This window comes from Mixophyes fleayi, chromosome 2 (assembly GCF_038048845.1).
Source record: "Mixophyes fleayi isolate aMixFle1 chromosome 2, aMixFle1.hap1, whole genome shotgun sequence".
Taxonomy (NCBI): domain Eukaryota; kingdom Metazoa; phylum Chordata; class Amphibia; order Anura; family Limnodynastidae; genus Mixophyes; species Mixophyes fleayi.
Genome location: NC_134403.1, coordinates 92281728 through 92296061, shown reverse-complemented (window position 1 = coordinate 92296061; position 14334 = coordinate 92281728). Strand labels below are relative to the sequence as shown.

At 41.3% G+C, this 14334-nt stretch overlaps 1 protein-coding gene across 2 annotated transcripts in view; it reads right to left on the bottom strand.

Moving 5' to 3' along the window:
- Nucleotides 1-9898, bottom strand: part of LOC142141309 (nck-associated protein 5-like) — a 56984-nt gene extending 47086 nt beyond the window's left edge. Inside the window, exon 1 of one of the 2 annotated variants that reach the window (XM_075199660.1) lies at nt 9878-9898. The gene's annotated coding sequence lies outside the window, so the exon portion shown is untranslated. Of the gene's footprint in view, nt 1-9376; nt 9493-9877 lie in introns of those variants that run through there. The other variant, XM_075199657.1, reaches the window with a different exon arrangement.
- Nucleotides 9899-14334: the final 4436 nt, after the last annotated feature.

Sequence of the window (14334 nt, the reverse complement as noted above, 5' to 3'; positions counted from 1 at the left end):
AATTATTTGTGTGCAGTTATTTTGTACATAGCAGTACATAACATGATGGAATTATATCAGATCATTTTGGGCCTGTTCTGAAATCCAGTCTGTAGAGTACCACTGTTGGACTGTGTGTGTTAACATGACAAACATACAATGTCCCTCATATAATCCAGCTGCTTGCCCCATGCAGCTGCAACTGCTTAATTTGGTCCAAGATTACTCCATGTTTGATGTATGTTTCATGAACCTATTATGAAACTGGTATACAAGTAATTGAGAGATGCCTATGAAACAGTGTAGAGGATTCAGAATGTGTTTAGGATGTTTGTGTGCATCTATCTATCTAATTGATAGCGGTCACACAAAATAGGATTAATATGCAGTTGTAACTACATCTGAACAGAAAACATATAAACAAGCCTGTTACATTTACTGTGTATTCCGGCTATAAGCAGTTTTCTTTACATTTGTCTGTATACATGCCTGCATGAATTTATCTTCTGGGCAGTTATTCCAGAGATTCATGATTGTGAACATTCCATGCTCTTGCAGAATCTGAACTCCTGAGAAACACACACTGAGTCAATAAGGAGAGTAAGGCAAAAAAAAAAAAAAGGAGTAAATTTGATCCTGGTCAAACCATGCTACAATGCAAAGGGTGCAAATTAGTTTATTATTTTGCATATAAGGAAATTACTGGCTGCTCTTTCATGCAGCACACAAATATTTGATAGCATTATTTTTACACTGAAATTTTTGCCTTACCCAAACTATAATCTATCCCCACATTTTAAATTTACCTCCCCCTCCAATGCAAATTGGTTTTGCCAAGGTGCAAAGTCACTTTTTTTTTTTTGCTTTGCTCTCCTTAACAAATGACTTCAAATTCTAGGAAGTAGAGTAGCACTTAAGTCAGGCTATGAATGATCACATGAACTTAATGTTAGAGAATTTTCAGATCAATACAACAGTCAATTTAAATATTGCCTCTGGCATTACTGCAGGAAATAGAAGACGGAAAGGGAGGGCTTAGTTTCACAGCTTATTTAAAACAATAATTGATATGTGTATTAATTTTATACTGCAATTAGGCTAGATTTTTCAAAACTGCGTAACAGGTCCTTATTCAGTAACAGTCATTTCTCTGTAGATATACAACTGAAAACCACAAAGATTCCAGACACAAAAGTCCAAACTGAAACACAGACTAACCCCATCTCATTCCACTCAAAGGCTGCCAGGAAGGGCCTGGAGAGTGCCAAATACCACATTAGCAGACCTGTCAAATCCCATTGATAATCATAGATTCATCCTACCAACTCCCAACACTGACTAACTGTGCTACTGAGCTTCTCTTTCAACTGCATGTCCTGCTTTTTGATAGTCAAAATGTCAAAGAAGTCTTTCCATCCATTTCACTTTGCCACTCTACACATAGATTTCTGGGCTACACATATAATAATAATCCAATTATTCAATCAGATCACTTCTTATTGACTTGTGAAATAACCAACATGTCTGGATGACAAGTCAATACAATCAAATGTGGGTGGACAAAATCGCTATATAATCTGATTTTGGTGAAAAATGTCCATCTAAAAAGATTGGATTGAGATGGATAGTACAAATCTATTAATTCTACAACTGCTCAACATTGTGCAGCACGGAAAAGATCTTCCTGGTCTACATACAATCTATTTTTTGATTGAATTAAAGATATTCAGATTCTAACATCTCTACAGTCAATCACAGATGAGAAACCGCTCTCGACTGTCTGCCCGCCCATTAAGTAGGCGGGCTTAGCAGACCTGAACACTCTGCGCAACGGGAACAGGACACTCCGTTCACGTGGGGATGTTTCTCCCTACTGTTTGCGGTGGTTAAAGAAATGATCATGATGGTGGGCAAGTATATAATCTTCGCACAGCACTACAGATAAAAATAGGAGGGCTGTAATTATGTTAAATAAATTATGTTAAATAAACAAAAAAACGGACCCAATAATTATATCTAATTAAATACAATACAAGGGACACTATTATTATCATTATTATTATCTCTGGAGTGAGAAGAGGTAATTAGAGTGGAGGAGAGGCGACGGTCATTAGCAGAGTGCAGGGAGCAGGCAGGAGTGTGAATGGTAAGGAGGTTAGAGATGTAGGGGGCAGTAGACTGGGAGAGAGCTTTGTAAGTGGTAGTGAGACGTTTAAAGAAGATTCTGCAGGGGATAATTTGTTATTAAACAGGGGCACCATTATTTATTATTAATTATTTACAGGGCTACTATTATTTATTATTAAATATCAAGGGCTGTAAAAATTCTGTAAAATGCTAAATAAAATATGTTTAAAAATATATATAATTTTTTTTTTCTTCAGGGGCACTATTTACTATTAAATATACAGGGATGCTATTTATTATTAAAATACAGCTGCACTTTTCTTTTTCTTATTAAATAGTCAAGGCAAAAGATTAATTTTATTCCTCTGGTCCCCTCCCTAGAGGTCCAGGTAGATATAGAGTAGCACAGCCTTGGGTTGTTGTTTTTTTTTTACATTATTTATTTTTATTATTTTACTATCGAGAGTCAACAAAGTTCAAACTGGCTCTTTTATCCAGAGGGATTTTTTATTTTTTTTCCCGGTGGTTTGGCAAAGTACACATTAATTCATGTAGTGTTTTTGACTTGAAAAATATAGATTTTTATTTTTATTTATTTTATTTTTTAGAAATTGTAATTTTGAATGTGACACTTTGTAAAACGGGGCTTTTCCAGTAGCTTTGCTGCAGTTTTGACTTTAGCAAATCTTCTGGGTAGAGATATGCAGATTGCTCCTTGTTGCATTTGGCCACCAAGGTCCAGAATGGCTGGCTGTCTCACATGGAGCATATAGAGAGAGAAAAGAGAAAACATAAGAGGCACTCCAGTCCCTTATCAGTAAATTCCATATATGAATAAAACTTGACTTTTATTGTATACATTTAAAAATGCGAAATATTAAAAAGTGGTAAATTGTGTGTATGTATTGTGTTAAAACAAACACCCGGCAACAGTACAGGGAAAAAGAAATTCCTTGTTAAGACATCAAGAGAAAATTCCCTTCATTATTAATCTCCTAATAGGATATCAAAATCTCTTGATGTAGTATATACTGATACAACTAATCTCCAAAGTAGTTCTGAAAGATAAAGAGGTGATCTCAATAAACATCAATTGCTGTATAGTATAAATTTAACTGAATCACATCTCGCAGTCTAAAAACCTATATTGTAGATTTCTCTGATAAATATATATAAAGCGCTGTATAACTTTATCTTGAATATATCATCACTCACATGGATACAGATAGAGATGCCTAGCAGTAACTACTACTTTTAGCTTTTGAGAAATGGAATTAGCCAAATGTAGTCAGGGGAATTCAGTTGGCCACATTACTTGAAAAAGTAACGCGGCCTGCGCACTATTACCGTTATTACGGTAATAGTGCACCTAATTACTGTTATTACGGTAGTTCTAACACCGGCTTTTTGCTCACGGCTCCCTGAGCTGCGAACAGAAAGCCGGGTTAATGTTACCGTAATAACCATAACGCGGTGGTACTTCGGGGGAATTGAATTCCCCCCTTTGACTAGTCTCGATAATCAAATAGACATCTGTTTAAACACTAAAGATTAAGATTTGACAGCTTTTCCATTATAAAAATATTCATAGACAATAGATGTCCCACAGAGAGTGCACTTAGTTGTTGCAGGATGATCAAATGATAGCATGGAGTCAAACATTGTTTTTGCAAGTCTCAAGCCTGTATCTAAACACTCCAAGGAAGGGGTTTATTTTCTATTGTTTATTTTAAGAAAACGCATTTGTTTGTTGAATCCGAAAAACTAAAACAAGCTCATTTTAATTTGAGACGAAGTGAAAATAGTTCTATATTGTGTTCACGCCACAGTGCTGTGGTGACAAGATGCACAATATTTCTGTTTATAGACAGGGCAATATTATTATGCTCTATTTATAGAACAACATTTTACATAGCAATGCACACTCTTAAGTGGTGTGCAGACACTACATACTCAAAGTTGAGACTAAGCGGTAAATGTATTATACTCCGATTTTTTTCAACTCGCCGGAAATCGGCGAGTTTACAGCTAAAATTTAAAGCGGCGCTGGCTTGTAAAGGCCGATTTCCGGCGAGTTGAAAAAAATCGGAGTATAATATATTTACCCCCAAATGTTGGATAGCCCTGCTCATCGGAGCTTGCAATCTAGAAGGAAGAGGGAACAAGTGAAGCAAGCATAAAGCACATACTTGTCCAAAGCTGCTGTCATCACCATTGTGGCCCCTTCCATAGAGCGAGGACACAATGTAGCAGATCGGCTGAAAATGGCAAGAACTGTAATACAGCTACTATATAGACACTACTAGAGAGACCATATAGAAAACGTTTAAAGATTGGTTAAAGGTCTATTTGTAAATATAATCCCCAGCGTCTAATGTGTACAAAAGTGAAGCTATCCTGTAATACAGCTGGAGTGACACACCAGTTTACGGACAACAACATCAGGCCAGGGGGCATATTTACTAAATTGAGAGTTTGAAAAGGTGGAGATTTTGTCTATAGCAACCAATCAGATTCTAGCTGTCATTTTGTAGAATGCACTAAATAAGTGAAAGCTAGAATCTGATTGGTTGCTATAGGCAACATCTCCACTTTTCCAAACCCGCAGTTTAGTAAATCTAGCCCCAAGTGTCATTTCACTGCACTGAGGAGGGTGGCCTAGCACCAAAACAGCAATGTCATGTTAGTCCCGATGCCATATTGGTGTGTATTGCTGTGACTGGTAAGAGTAAAAAGGATGAATGCATCCATGTGGAAATAAGTATTGGAGGTCAAGGAACTTTCCCTCTACTACGATAAACATTCATGGAGATTGTAAGCTTGCGATCAGGGCCTCTCACCTCTTTGTCTGTTTTACCCAGTTTGTTTATTAGTTTACTGTGTTTGCCCCCAATTGTAAAGCGCTATGGAATATGTTGGCGCTATATAAATAAATAAATGATGATGAGAGTGGAAAAGGTATGAGAAAAGTGACAAGCTCATGCTAATTTAACTAAATTAGCAATCTTATGACCTAGTATGAGCCAATGCAACATTGTGAACTATGGAGAACAAAGCAAATTAGAGTCCAGGTCAACCAGAAACAGAACTAAAAGGATTCAACACCTCAGCACTTTTTATGGTGATTAACATTGTGGCTGCCAAATTTTACATCTAGTACAGAAAAACTGACTTTGAATGCATTGTGGTTTCTTTCTCAGGAATAATGTAGAGCTCAGCTTCAGTGACCCAGGCCAGAATTTTGAAACAGAAAAATGGGACACTAATGAGGAAGTTCTCATTTGACTAAATTTCCACCCCTTGCAATAATTGGGTACTAACGTAGAAAAAAAACATTTTTAAAAAGCCCTTCTCGCTAATCAAGATGATCTGGGAAAACCAGAACACAGATTTAAAGTTATACAACCCCTAACACAGCCATTATATATGGTGAGGAGTGGAACTATTAGTTTGGCAAAACAAGAACCCCCCATGCTTTATGCTTTTTCCTGTAGCCATATAACCTCTACCTCTGTGTCCTACTACTTTAACTATGAGGAAATCCTCAGCTTACTCCACATATAGAAAGGCTGGAGGAGAGCTTTTGCAGGACTGTCAGTGTCTCACACAGTAGCCTTATTCTGCTTTCAACACAGCCAAAGAGGGTCATTGGGTACACCGGTAGAGTTGTCTACACGTCACCGGTAGAGTTGTCTACACGTCACCGGTAGAGTTGTCTACACGTCACCGGTAGAGTTGTCTACAAGTCACCGGTAGAGTTGTCTACAAGTCACCGGTAGAGTTGTCTACAGGTTAAGCAGTTTTCCTTTTCCATCCCAGACCACAGCTCTTTGGTCAGGCAACTTGCCCCATTCAAGAAAATGTGCCTGGGAGATTGGATATGACAACACCTTATTTCGCTCCTCTTTATATAACAAAAAAAAAAGAAAAAAAAAAAGGGAGTTGTTAGCAAGATCCCTCCACCACTCCAGCTTTTATCATACAAAAGGAAAGAGACCTAAAGTACCTAGCAAGTGAGACAATGTCCTGTTGACTCATAAGTATTCCTTCAGTACCTCAAAAATCAAAAAACTCCTGTCCTGCTGGTAACATACATTACTGGTTGTTAAAAATAAAATAAATAGTCTACCCTGGTCATTCTAATAAGTGATGGAGATGTGGTCATACAGGAAGTCATCCATATCTGGTAGACCGTTGTATAAAAAAACAAAAACAGCCTTAACGGTTGGTGGTTTGCAAACTGGTGCCCATCTACCCATTTACATCTGACATCACAATCCTTGGCAGGTTTAAACCTATGAGAAATAGGCATCAATTACTACCAAATGGAAATAAACACAAGTGACAACTGAGAAATATTGGCTCGCCAACAGTAATGACACTATGGAACTGGAGGAGTTGGTGCTATGTGGGAGCAATAATAGGTTTGACACTTACATGGCAAGCTGACTGATACCCATGGACAAACTAAACACTCATAGCTTCCTGAAGAGATCTAGAAACCAACAAGGGGGTGAGCCTGACCAACCCTGCCGAAACAATATAGCTGCTATGCACACACACAGTGGTTGAAGTGGTAGTTAAGAAGTGGCGGTATGTAAAATGAATGAGTCGGAGACGTTGCATGCCACCATATACCAGCCCATTCTAACCAATGTACAGCCCAGACATTAAAACCACTGACAAGTGATTATCTCTTTACAATGGCACCTGTCAAGGGGTGGGGATATATTAGCCTGCAAGTGAACAGTCAGTTCTTGAAGTTGATGATTTGCAAGCAGGAAAAATGGCCAAGTGTAAGGATCTGAACGACTTTGACAAGGGCCAAATTGTGATGACTAGTCAACTGGGTGAGAGCCTCTCCAGAACGACAGGTCTTGTGAGGGGTTCCCAGTATGCAGTGGTTAGTACCTGCCAAAAATGGTCCAAGGAAGGACAACAGATGAACTGGCAACAGGGGCAAGGGTGCCGAATTCTCATTGAAGGCTAGCCCATCTGTACAATCCCACACAAGAGCTAGTGTAGCACAAATTGCTGAAAACGTCATAGCTAACTATGATAGAAAGGTGTCAGAATCCACTGTGCATTGCATCTTGCTGCGTATGGGGCTGCATAGGTGACATGTCCACATCCGAAAGCATCTACAATGACCATGTGACTGCCAGATCTGGACCATGGAACAATGAAAGAAGATTGCCTGGTCTGCTGAATAACGTTTTCTTTTACATTATGTGGACAGCACATTAGATTAAAAGTGTACATCAATTGTTTTATATTAGAGCAACTTGGTGATGTTACGGTCCCAAACATATGAAATGGCCATGGAAAGATCATGCACTTTTGAGATGACTAAATATTAATATTATGCATCATACAAAATTAGCACAGATGCTGAGAATAACATGCATAACAAGAGAATAGGGCAAATGGGAATTTTCAAGGGAAAAGCTTTAAATCCTGGTACAGCAACTGGAAATTAGGAAGAGTTAGAAACTGCATTTTTCGTTTGAGCGATACATCAAGTCTTATTTTATGTTTTCTTTCCCCAAGTCTGTACTTGCTAAGCTTGTAGGTGAAGCAACAAAGGTTTCAGTTCTCTATAGAGAATAAAAATAGGATGTAAATATGGGGAAAACATAAATGCTGATTACACTGTCTTTGACCGAGCTGAAACACAAATACTTCAGCTGTGTAAACAGCATTAATCAAGCTGAAAGGTAAGTCTTTAGTAAAGCTCAATAAGCAATGAGTTATGAACCTAGAGACAGAGATATACACATACACATATATACACAACACCTCATTTTAGACATCCTGCTCTGGAAACATATAGAAATATTACCCTGTCTGTCCCGCATCAATCCTTTTCTTTCATGTTATCTTATTTAAACAGCACAATATTCTGTGCAGTGTCCACAAGAGCTAACAATCTCAAGCACGATAAACAAGAGACACAAAGTTCAGTTTGTTCAATTACATTTTTAAAACCATAAGCCCTACATACAAAATACATTTGTAGTAATCACTTAGTGACTCAGTGTGATGCAGAAGATACATGGTTACTATATATTGTGCAATGCTTACGGAACTTGGGATATAACTGGAAATAGGAAGTATTTACTAGAGATTGACAAGTTGTTACAATAGTCCACCGGGGAGTTCAATTTTAGTTCACAAAACCTGTATAAAATGTACAATATGTATTGGTTTCAGCTGGTCATAGCGCCTAAGAGAAATTCCAATATATTTATTTGACAGAAAAGGAACACAGCAGTTATCTCACAGCTGTTCTCTCTCCTGCAGATTTCACAACCGGAGCAAAAAAAAAAAAAAAAAATAGTAGAACCAACCAACAATGCTGTACTGTTACAATGACAACATCTGCTTTTGGGGTAACTTTCATTCTTGTGAAACCCAATGCATTTATTGTGCAACTTCTCTACATCTGTCACAAGGTCTTAGCTGCCAAAGGGCTGACCTCCAGCAGAGGAAAATATAATTATTACATAAATGGCAGAATTTCAATATCATATATATATCACAGTACAGACTTTCAAAAACAAAGACACACGAACAACAATGTTAATAAGCAATAACAGAAATACAGTTCCTGCCATACACAAAACAGTGTTAAGTTTTCTAAAAACGTGAAAACTATTTAGCAAATATTCCTAAAAACATCATAATAATACATTAGGTCATGGCGAGGTAAGATATGCAGCTATTAATGCGGGTTTGAACACCAGATGGCCAGAGATTCCTGAGCTCAGCTGTGTTGTTAACTGGGTGCAGGATCAAAGATTAGCAGATTCCAGGGCCCAGTTATGGAGATATTGGAGGTTTTGTGTGTTGAATTAAGGTTTTTAAGGGATTCCTTAGATTAATTAAATATTGTACTTTGGATGATAAAATGAATTATTTCACCAGGCTATGCATGGCCTAGTAAAGATTATATAATCAGAAGTCTATTTTTATGTATGACTTACAAACATGTTACCTGGACATAAGATAATATAATTTACCTAAACGTTCACATACACAATGGGCAGGCCCTCCTCCTCCCCTGTACATCGTGTCCATCTTCCACCTAACCACTCCCCCCAGCACACCATGTCTCTTCCCCACCACATCCACTGTCCGTGTCTGGCATTGTGTCTGTGTCTCTAACCCCCCGATCACAACAGCTACCCACCCCCTATAAAGCTGCACCGCTTTGCTTGTAATATACGATGTGAGTCCACCCAGCCAGCACATCTCCCCGCTCGCTCACCTCTCTCACGATCACCGACTTTCCCTGCCGATTCGGGTCCCTCTGCAGTTTTGAGTCCCCCACAAGGTACCCGCAGCTTGGAGCAGCCGCGGCCTGTGACGTCACGGGTTTAAAGCTCCGTCCCCGGCCCCTCCTGTGCAGCCAATCAGAGGCGGCCTGAGCCAGCGCTCCCCAGATGTTTCCCATTTGCAGCCCTGAGCATCCCGGAGGTGTGGAGCCCATGCAGTTCGCGGGGGGGGGAAGGGGCTTTACAAATATAAGGTTCTGGCACTCTGACAAATTGTACAATACCGATGTGTATTATGTCACCCAAACAGGTAACTTCCTCCTGTGTAAAAACTGTGTAAAAAATGCAGGATAACAAATAACTATGGATTAGGAACACAGATTGCTGAAATATAGAACTTAAAATAGGGAGGATAAAAGTAACAAAAATTATATATACGTGAGTTCTTACTAGCGCATTTAGGACTTTTAAATACGTTCATTCCTTGTACTTACTGCATCAAAACTGATTACTTCAAGAGGCGGTTGTCAGACAGCAAACAATCAGGACTCTGATGACTAATACTGACATGGGAAATAAGATAGCTCAGCTCACTGGTTAGATAAACTGATTACAAGACAAGTAACTGAAAAATACTAACACGTGATCAATTAAAAATTCACGGATGACCGAGGACAAACCCAGTCACAGTTCAGTAACAGTGCAAGGAGAGCCAAAATTATCTCCTATCCTAGACAATAGTTGCATCAGCTGTTTTGGAACTACAATTCTCAGCACGACCTGCTTGGCTTATCTAATTTGAAAGTATCAAACTTATTTTTTTTATCTATGTATTTTTTTAAATGACAAAAAGGAAATACCTGGATGCATGGTTAACTGAATACAAGTGGTTGTCATGAACACACAAATTAATTCAAGTTAATTATCATCTGCATATGTTGTTTCAAATTAAAATAAGGGCATTTATTCTGTATGTATTAACAATGTTAGCATCCAAAGCAATGTTAGCCATTCAAATGTATTCAGCTATTCGTCTACTGGGGGGGGGACTGGTTTAATGGTTGTCTATGGTATTATTCTTTCAATTATTATTCACATTTATTAACATTAATTTATTTGGCGCCAGCCAGCTTGGCAGCACTTTGCAATTGGGAACAAACCCAAAAATAAAACAATAACGGACACAAGTAGAAAGGTAAAGGGCCCTACTCACAAGCTTTCAGTACCAGACAGATTAATAAAATAATCCGTCCCCCGATTGTCTTGTGTTGAATCCAACGTCTTGAGTCAACGCTCTTTAAGTTACACTGCAGTCCTGATGCAAATGAAGTGTTCGTGATGACCCAGAAGTAGTCACCGCCAAAGAGGATCTGCAACAGCTACACACATTACCCAGAAGAAGGAGGTTCCTTGTGCTGATGAAGGAGCCTGGTGGTGACAGCAACTACTCTCCTACAATGAGGTACCACTGTGGTGTGCAGTTGGCACTTATAGTGGGTGAGTGTCTGGTGGCAGAGAAACACCAGTAGGAGTGGTCAGTAATGGCAGGTTACTGATGGTAAGCAGAGCCCCAGAGCATATTTTACAGGATGGAAAGTTAATCCCACCCTGCCACAGATATGGTAGTTTATATTAAAAAGGCCCTTAATCCAGGTGTTACACACTTCACTGATATCATCATCAGTCCCTGCCCCAATAGAGCTTACAGTCTAAATTCTGTAACACACGCACAGACAGACTATGGTCAGTTCTGATAGCAGCCAATTAACCTACTAGTATGTTTTTGGAGTGTGGGAAGAAACTGGAGCGCCCGGAGGAAACCCACGCAAACACGGGAAGAACATGCAAACTCCACACAGGCCATTGAACTTATGACCTCAGTGCTGAGAGGTAGAAGTGCTAACCACTAAACCACCATGCTGCCTACATAGATTTCTATGGGGACTGCGGTTTTGTGTGAAAATCAAAGATTTTATATGGGGACGAAAAATAATCTGTTAAATTAATGGGGAAAAATCCCGTTAATTAATAATAATGCCCCATGGACACGTAAGGCCAGGTGATCCATTTAAAACCAGACACAAATAAGGCACGTATACTTCCGCAATTGTTACAGTACATCCTGCATCTACGTTCTTTCCAATGCACTGTGTATATTTTATACATGTCCACTTTGATCTCTGTGGAGTTTTACCCATGTCTTTAACTTTTTTTTTTCTTCCTTCTTTTCCCTGGTTTTAAAAACACAGTTTCCTCCATTTCTGTTCATTTTTCTTTAACATGAAGTCTATGGGTGGATCTAAATATGCATAATGAGCATTTCAATTGGCTTTAATATGCATTTTTCCTCTATGTCACATGGCAGGAGCAGGAAGTTCAGCAAAAGACGAGTTGCGAATGGCAGTGGGCTTAGCAAAAAAAAAATGTATTAAAGATCTCAAAAGAGGCATAAAAATGACATGTAAAAATACAATACAATGCAGCATTTTTTAAAAAACAAATATATAATACACTGATTGTGTGTGCAGATACCCTTAACACCTGGAAAATCTAACCTGAACACTGACCCAGATGTAAGGTCACAACCTCACTGATGATTTTTTTCAAGAGCAATGAAACGGGAACTATTATGTAAACACTATTTGCCACGCTGCTGCTGGCTCAATTTTACACCTGCATGACCGAAAAAATAATCTTCACTTGCACCTTACTTAAGAAGTATTTCCCCACTTGTATTCAAGCAATTATCAGGGTCACAGTATTATTAGGGCCACCATATCAGCCAATGTAAATTCATACACTTGTAAAACACATATGCTACATGGCTTCATTGTGATTAGTTCACATGCATGTTACATGTCTGCGGAGTAAAACTGTAGGTGCTGCATAGATGAGAGCTGGTTGTAGTACAACCATGCAGCATGCTTAGCTCATATATGTACAAACATACAAGGCTAACCTGGCAATGCTATATATGAAAGCTCATATTTAAGACTCTTTGAAAACTTTTTGGGCAACTGCTTCTTAAAAACAGGGACAAATAGCAACAATACAACATCATCCAGCAGTATTCCATCATTTAAATCTGTGAAGTGGCCTAGTGGTTAGCACTTCTCCCTCACAGCACTGGGGTCATGAGTTCAAATCCCAACCATGGCCTTATCTGAGTGGAGTTTGTATGTTCTCCCTGTGTTTGTGTGGGTTTCCTCCAGGTGCTCTGGTTTCCTCCCACACTCCAAAAACATGCTGGTAGGTTAATTGGCTGCTATAAAAATTGTCTAGTCTCTCTCTCTCTGTCTGTGTGTATGTGCTAGGGAATTTAGACTGTAAGCTCCAATGGGGCAGGGACTGATGTGAATGAGTTCTCTGTACAGCGCTGTGGAATTAGTGGCGCTATATAAATAACTGATGATGATGAATCATACTTTGTGTATATTAAACTCCATTAATATATGGCACTTGCAAAACAGCACTTATTGTTCTGTATATGACATCTTGCTGCATTACATAAATGGATGGGGCTACGCCGGCGGTTCCCAAAGTGTGCGCCGCGGGTCCCAGGGGTGCCGCGGCGCTGTCACTGGGGTGCTGCGGGCCAGACATAAAAAAAAGAGAAGACAGAAACTTACCAATCAGCGCGGCGCCGGGACCCAGCAGCCTCCTCTCTCCCGCAGCAGCTTGTCACTGACGTCTATATTCAGTGACAGCTGCGGGAGAGAGGAGGCTGCTGGGTCCCGGCGCTGCGCTGATTGGTCAGTTTCTGTCTTCTCTTTTTTTTATGTCTGGCGTGGGGCAGAGTGAAAAGGATGGTGGCACCGGAGGGGGACAGTGTGGCAGCAGAGGGGGACAGGTGGCAGCAGAGGGGGGACAGTGTGGCAGCAGAGGGGGACAGGTGGCAGCAGAGGGGGACAGTGTGACAGCGGAGGGGGACAGGTGGCAGCAGAGGGGGACAGTGTGACAGCGGAGGGGGACAGCAGGCAGCAGAGGGGGACAGTGTGACAGCGGAGAAGGACAGTGTGGCAGCGGAGGGGGACAGTGGGCAGCAGAGGGGGACAGGTGGCAGCAGAGGGGGACAGTGTGACAGCGGAGGGGGACAGCAGGCAGCAGAGGGGGACAGTGTGACAGCGGAGAAGGACAGTGTGGCAGCGGAGGGGGACAGTGTGGCAGCGGAGGGGGACAGTGTGGCAGCGGAGGGGGACAGTGGGCAGCAGAGGGGGACAGGTGGCAGCAGAGGGGGGCAGCAGAGGGGGACAGTGTGACAGCGGAGAAGGACAGCGGGCAGCGGAGGGGGACAGTGTGGCAGCGGAGGGGGACAGTGTGGCAGCGGAGAGGGACAGTGTGGCAGCGGAGGGGGACAGTGTGGCAGCGGAAGGGGACAGCAGGCAGCAGAGGGGGACAGTGTGACAGCGGAGAAGGACAGTGGGCAGCAGAGGGGGACAGTGTGACAGCGGAGGACAGTGGGCAGCAGAGGGGGACAGTGGGCAGCAGAGGGGGACAGTGTGACAGCGGAAGGGGGACAGTGTGACAGCGGAGGGGGACAGCGGGCAGCAGAGGGGGGCAGCGTGACAGAGGGCTGCAGATGGGGCAGCGTGACATAGGGCTGCAGAGGGGGCAGCGTGCCTGGGGGTAGAGGAGGGGGACAGCGTGGCAGAGGGCAGAGGAGGTGACAGAGGGCAGAGGAGGTGACAGAGGGCAGAGGAGGGGGACAGCGTGATAGAGGGCAGAGGGGGCAGCGTGAGAGAGGGCAGAGGAGGGGGAATAGCGTGACAGAGGGCAGAGGAGGGGACAGAGGGGGCAGAGTGCTTGGATGCAGAGGGGGCAGAGTGCCTGGATGCAGAGGGGGCAGTGTCCCTGGATGCAGAGGGGGCAGTGTCCCTGGATGCAGAGGGGCATTTTTGCATACAACTAAATAAGTATTTTTGTCGTGACCTAAATACTTATTACAATTTTT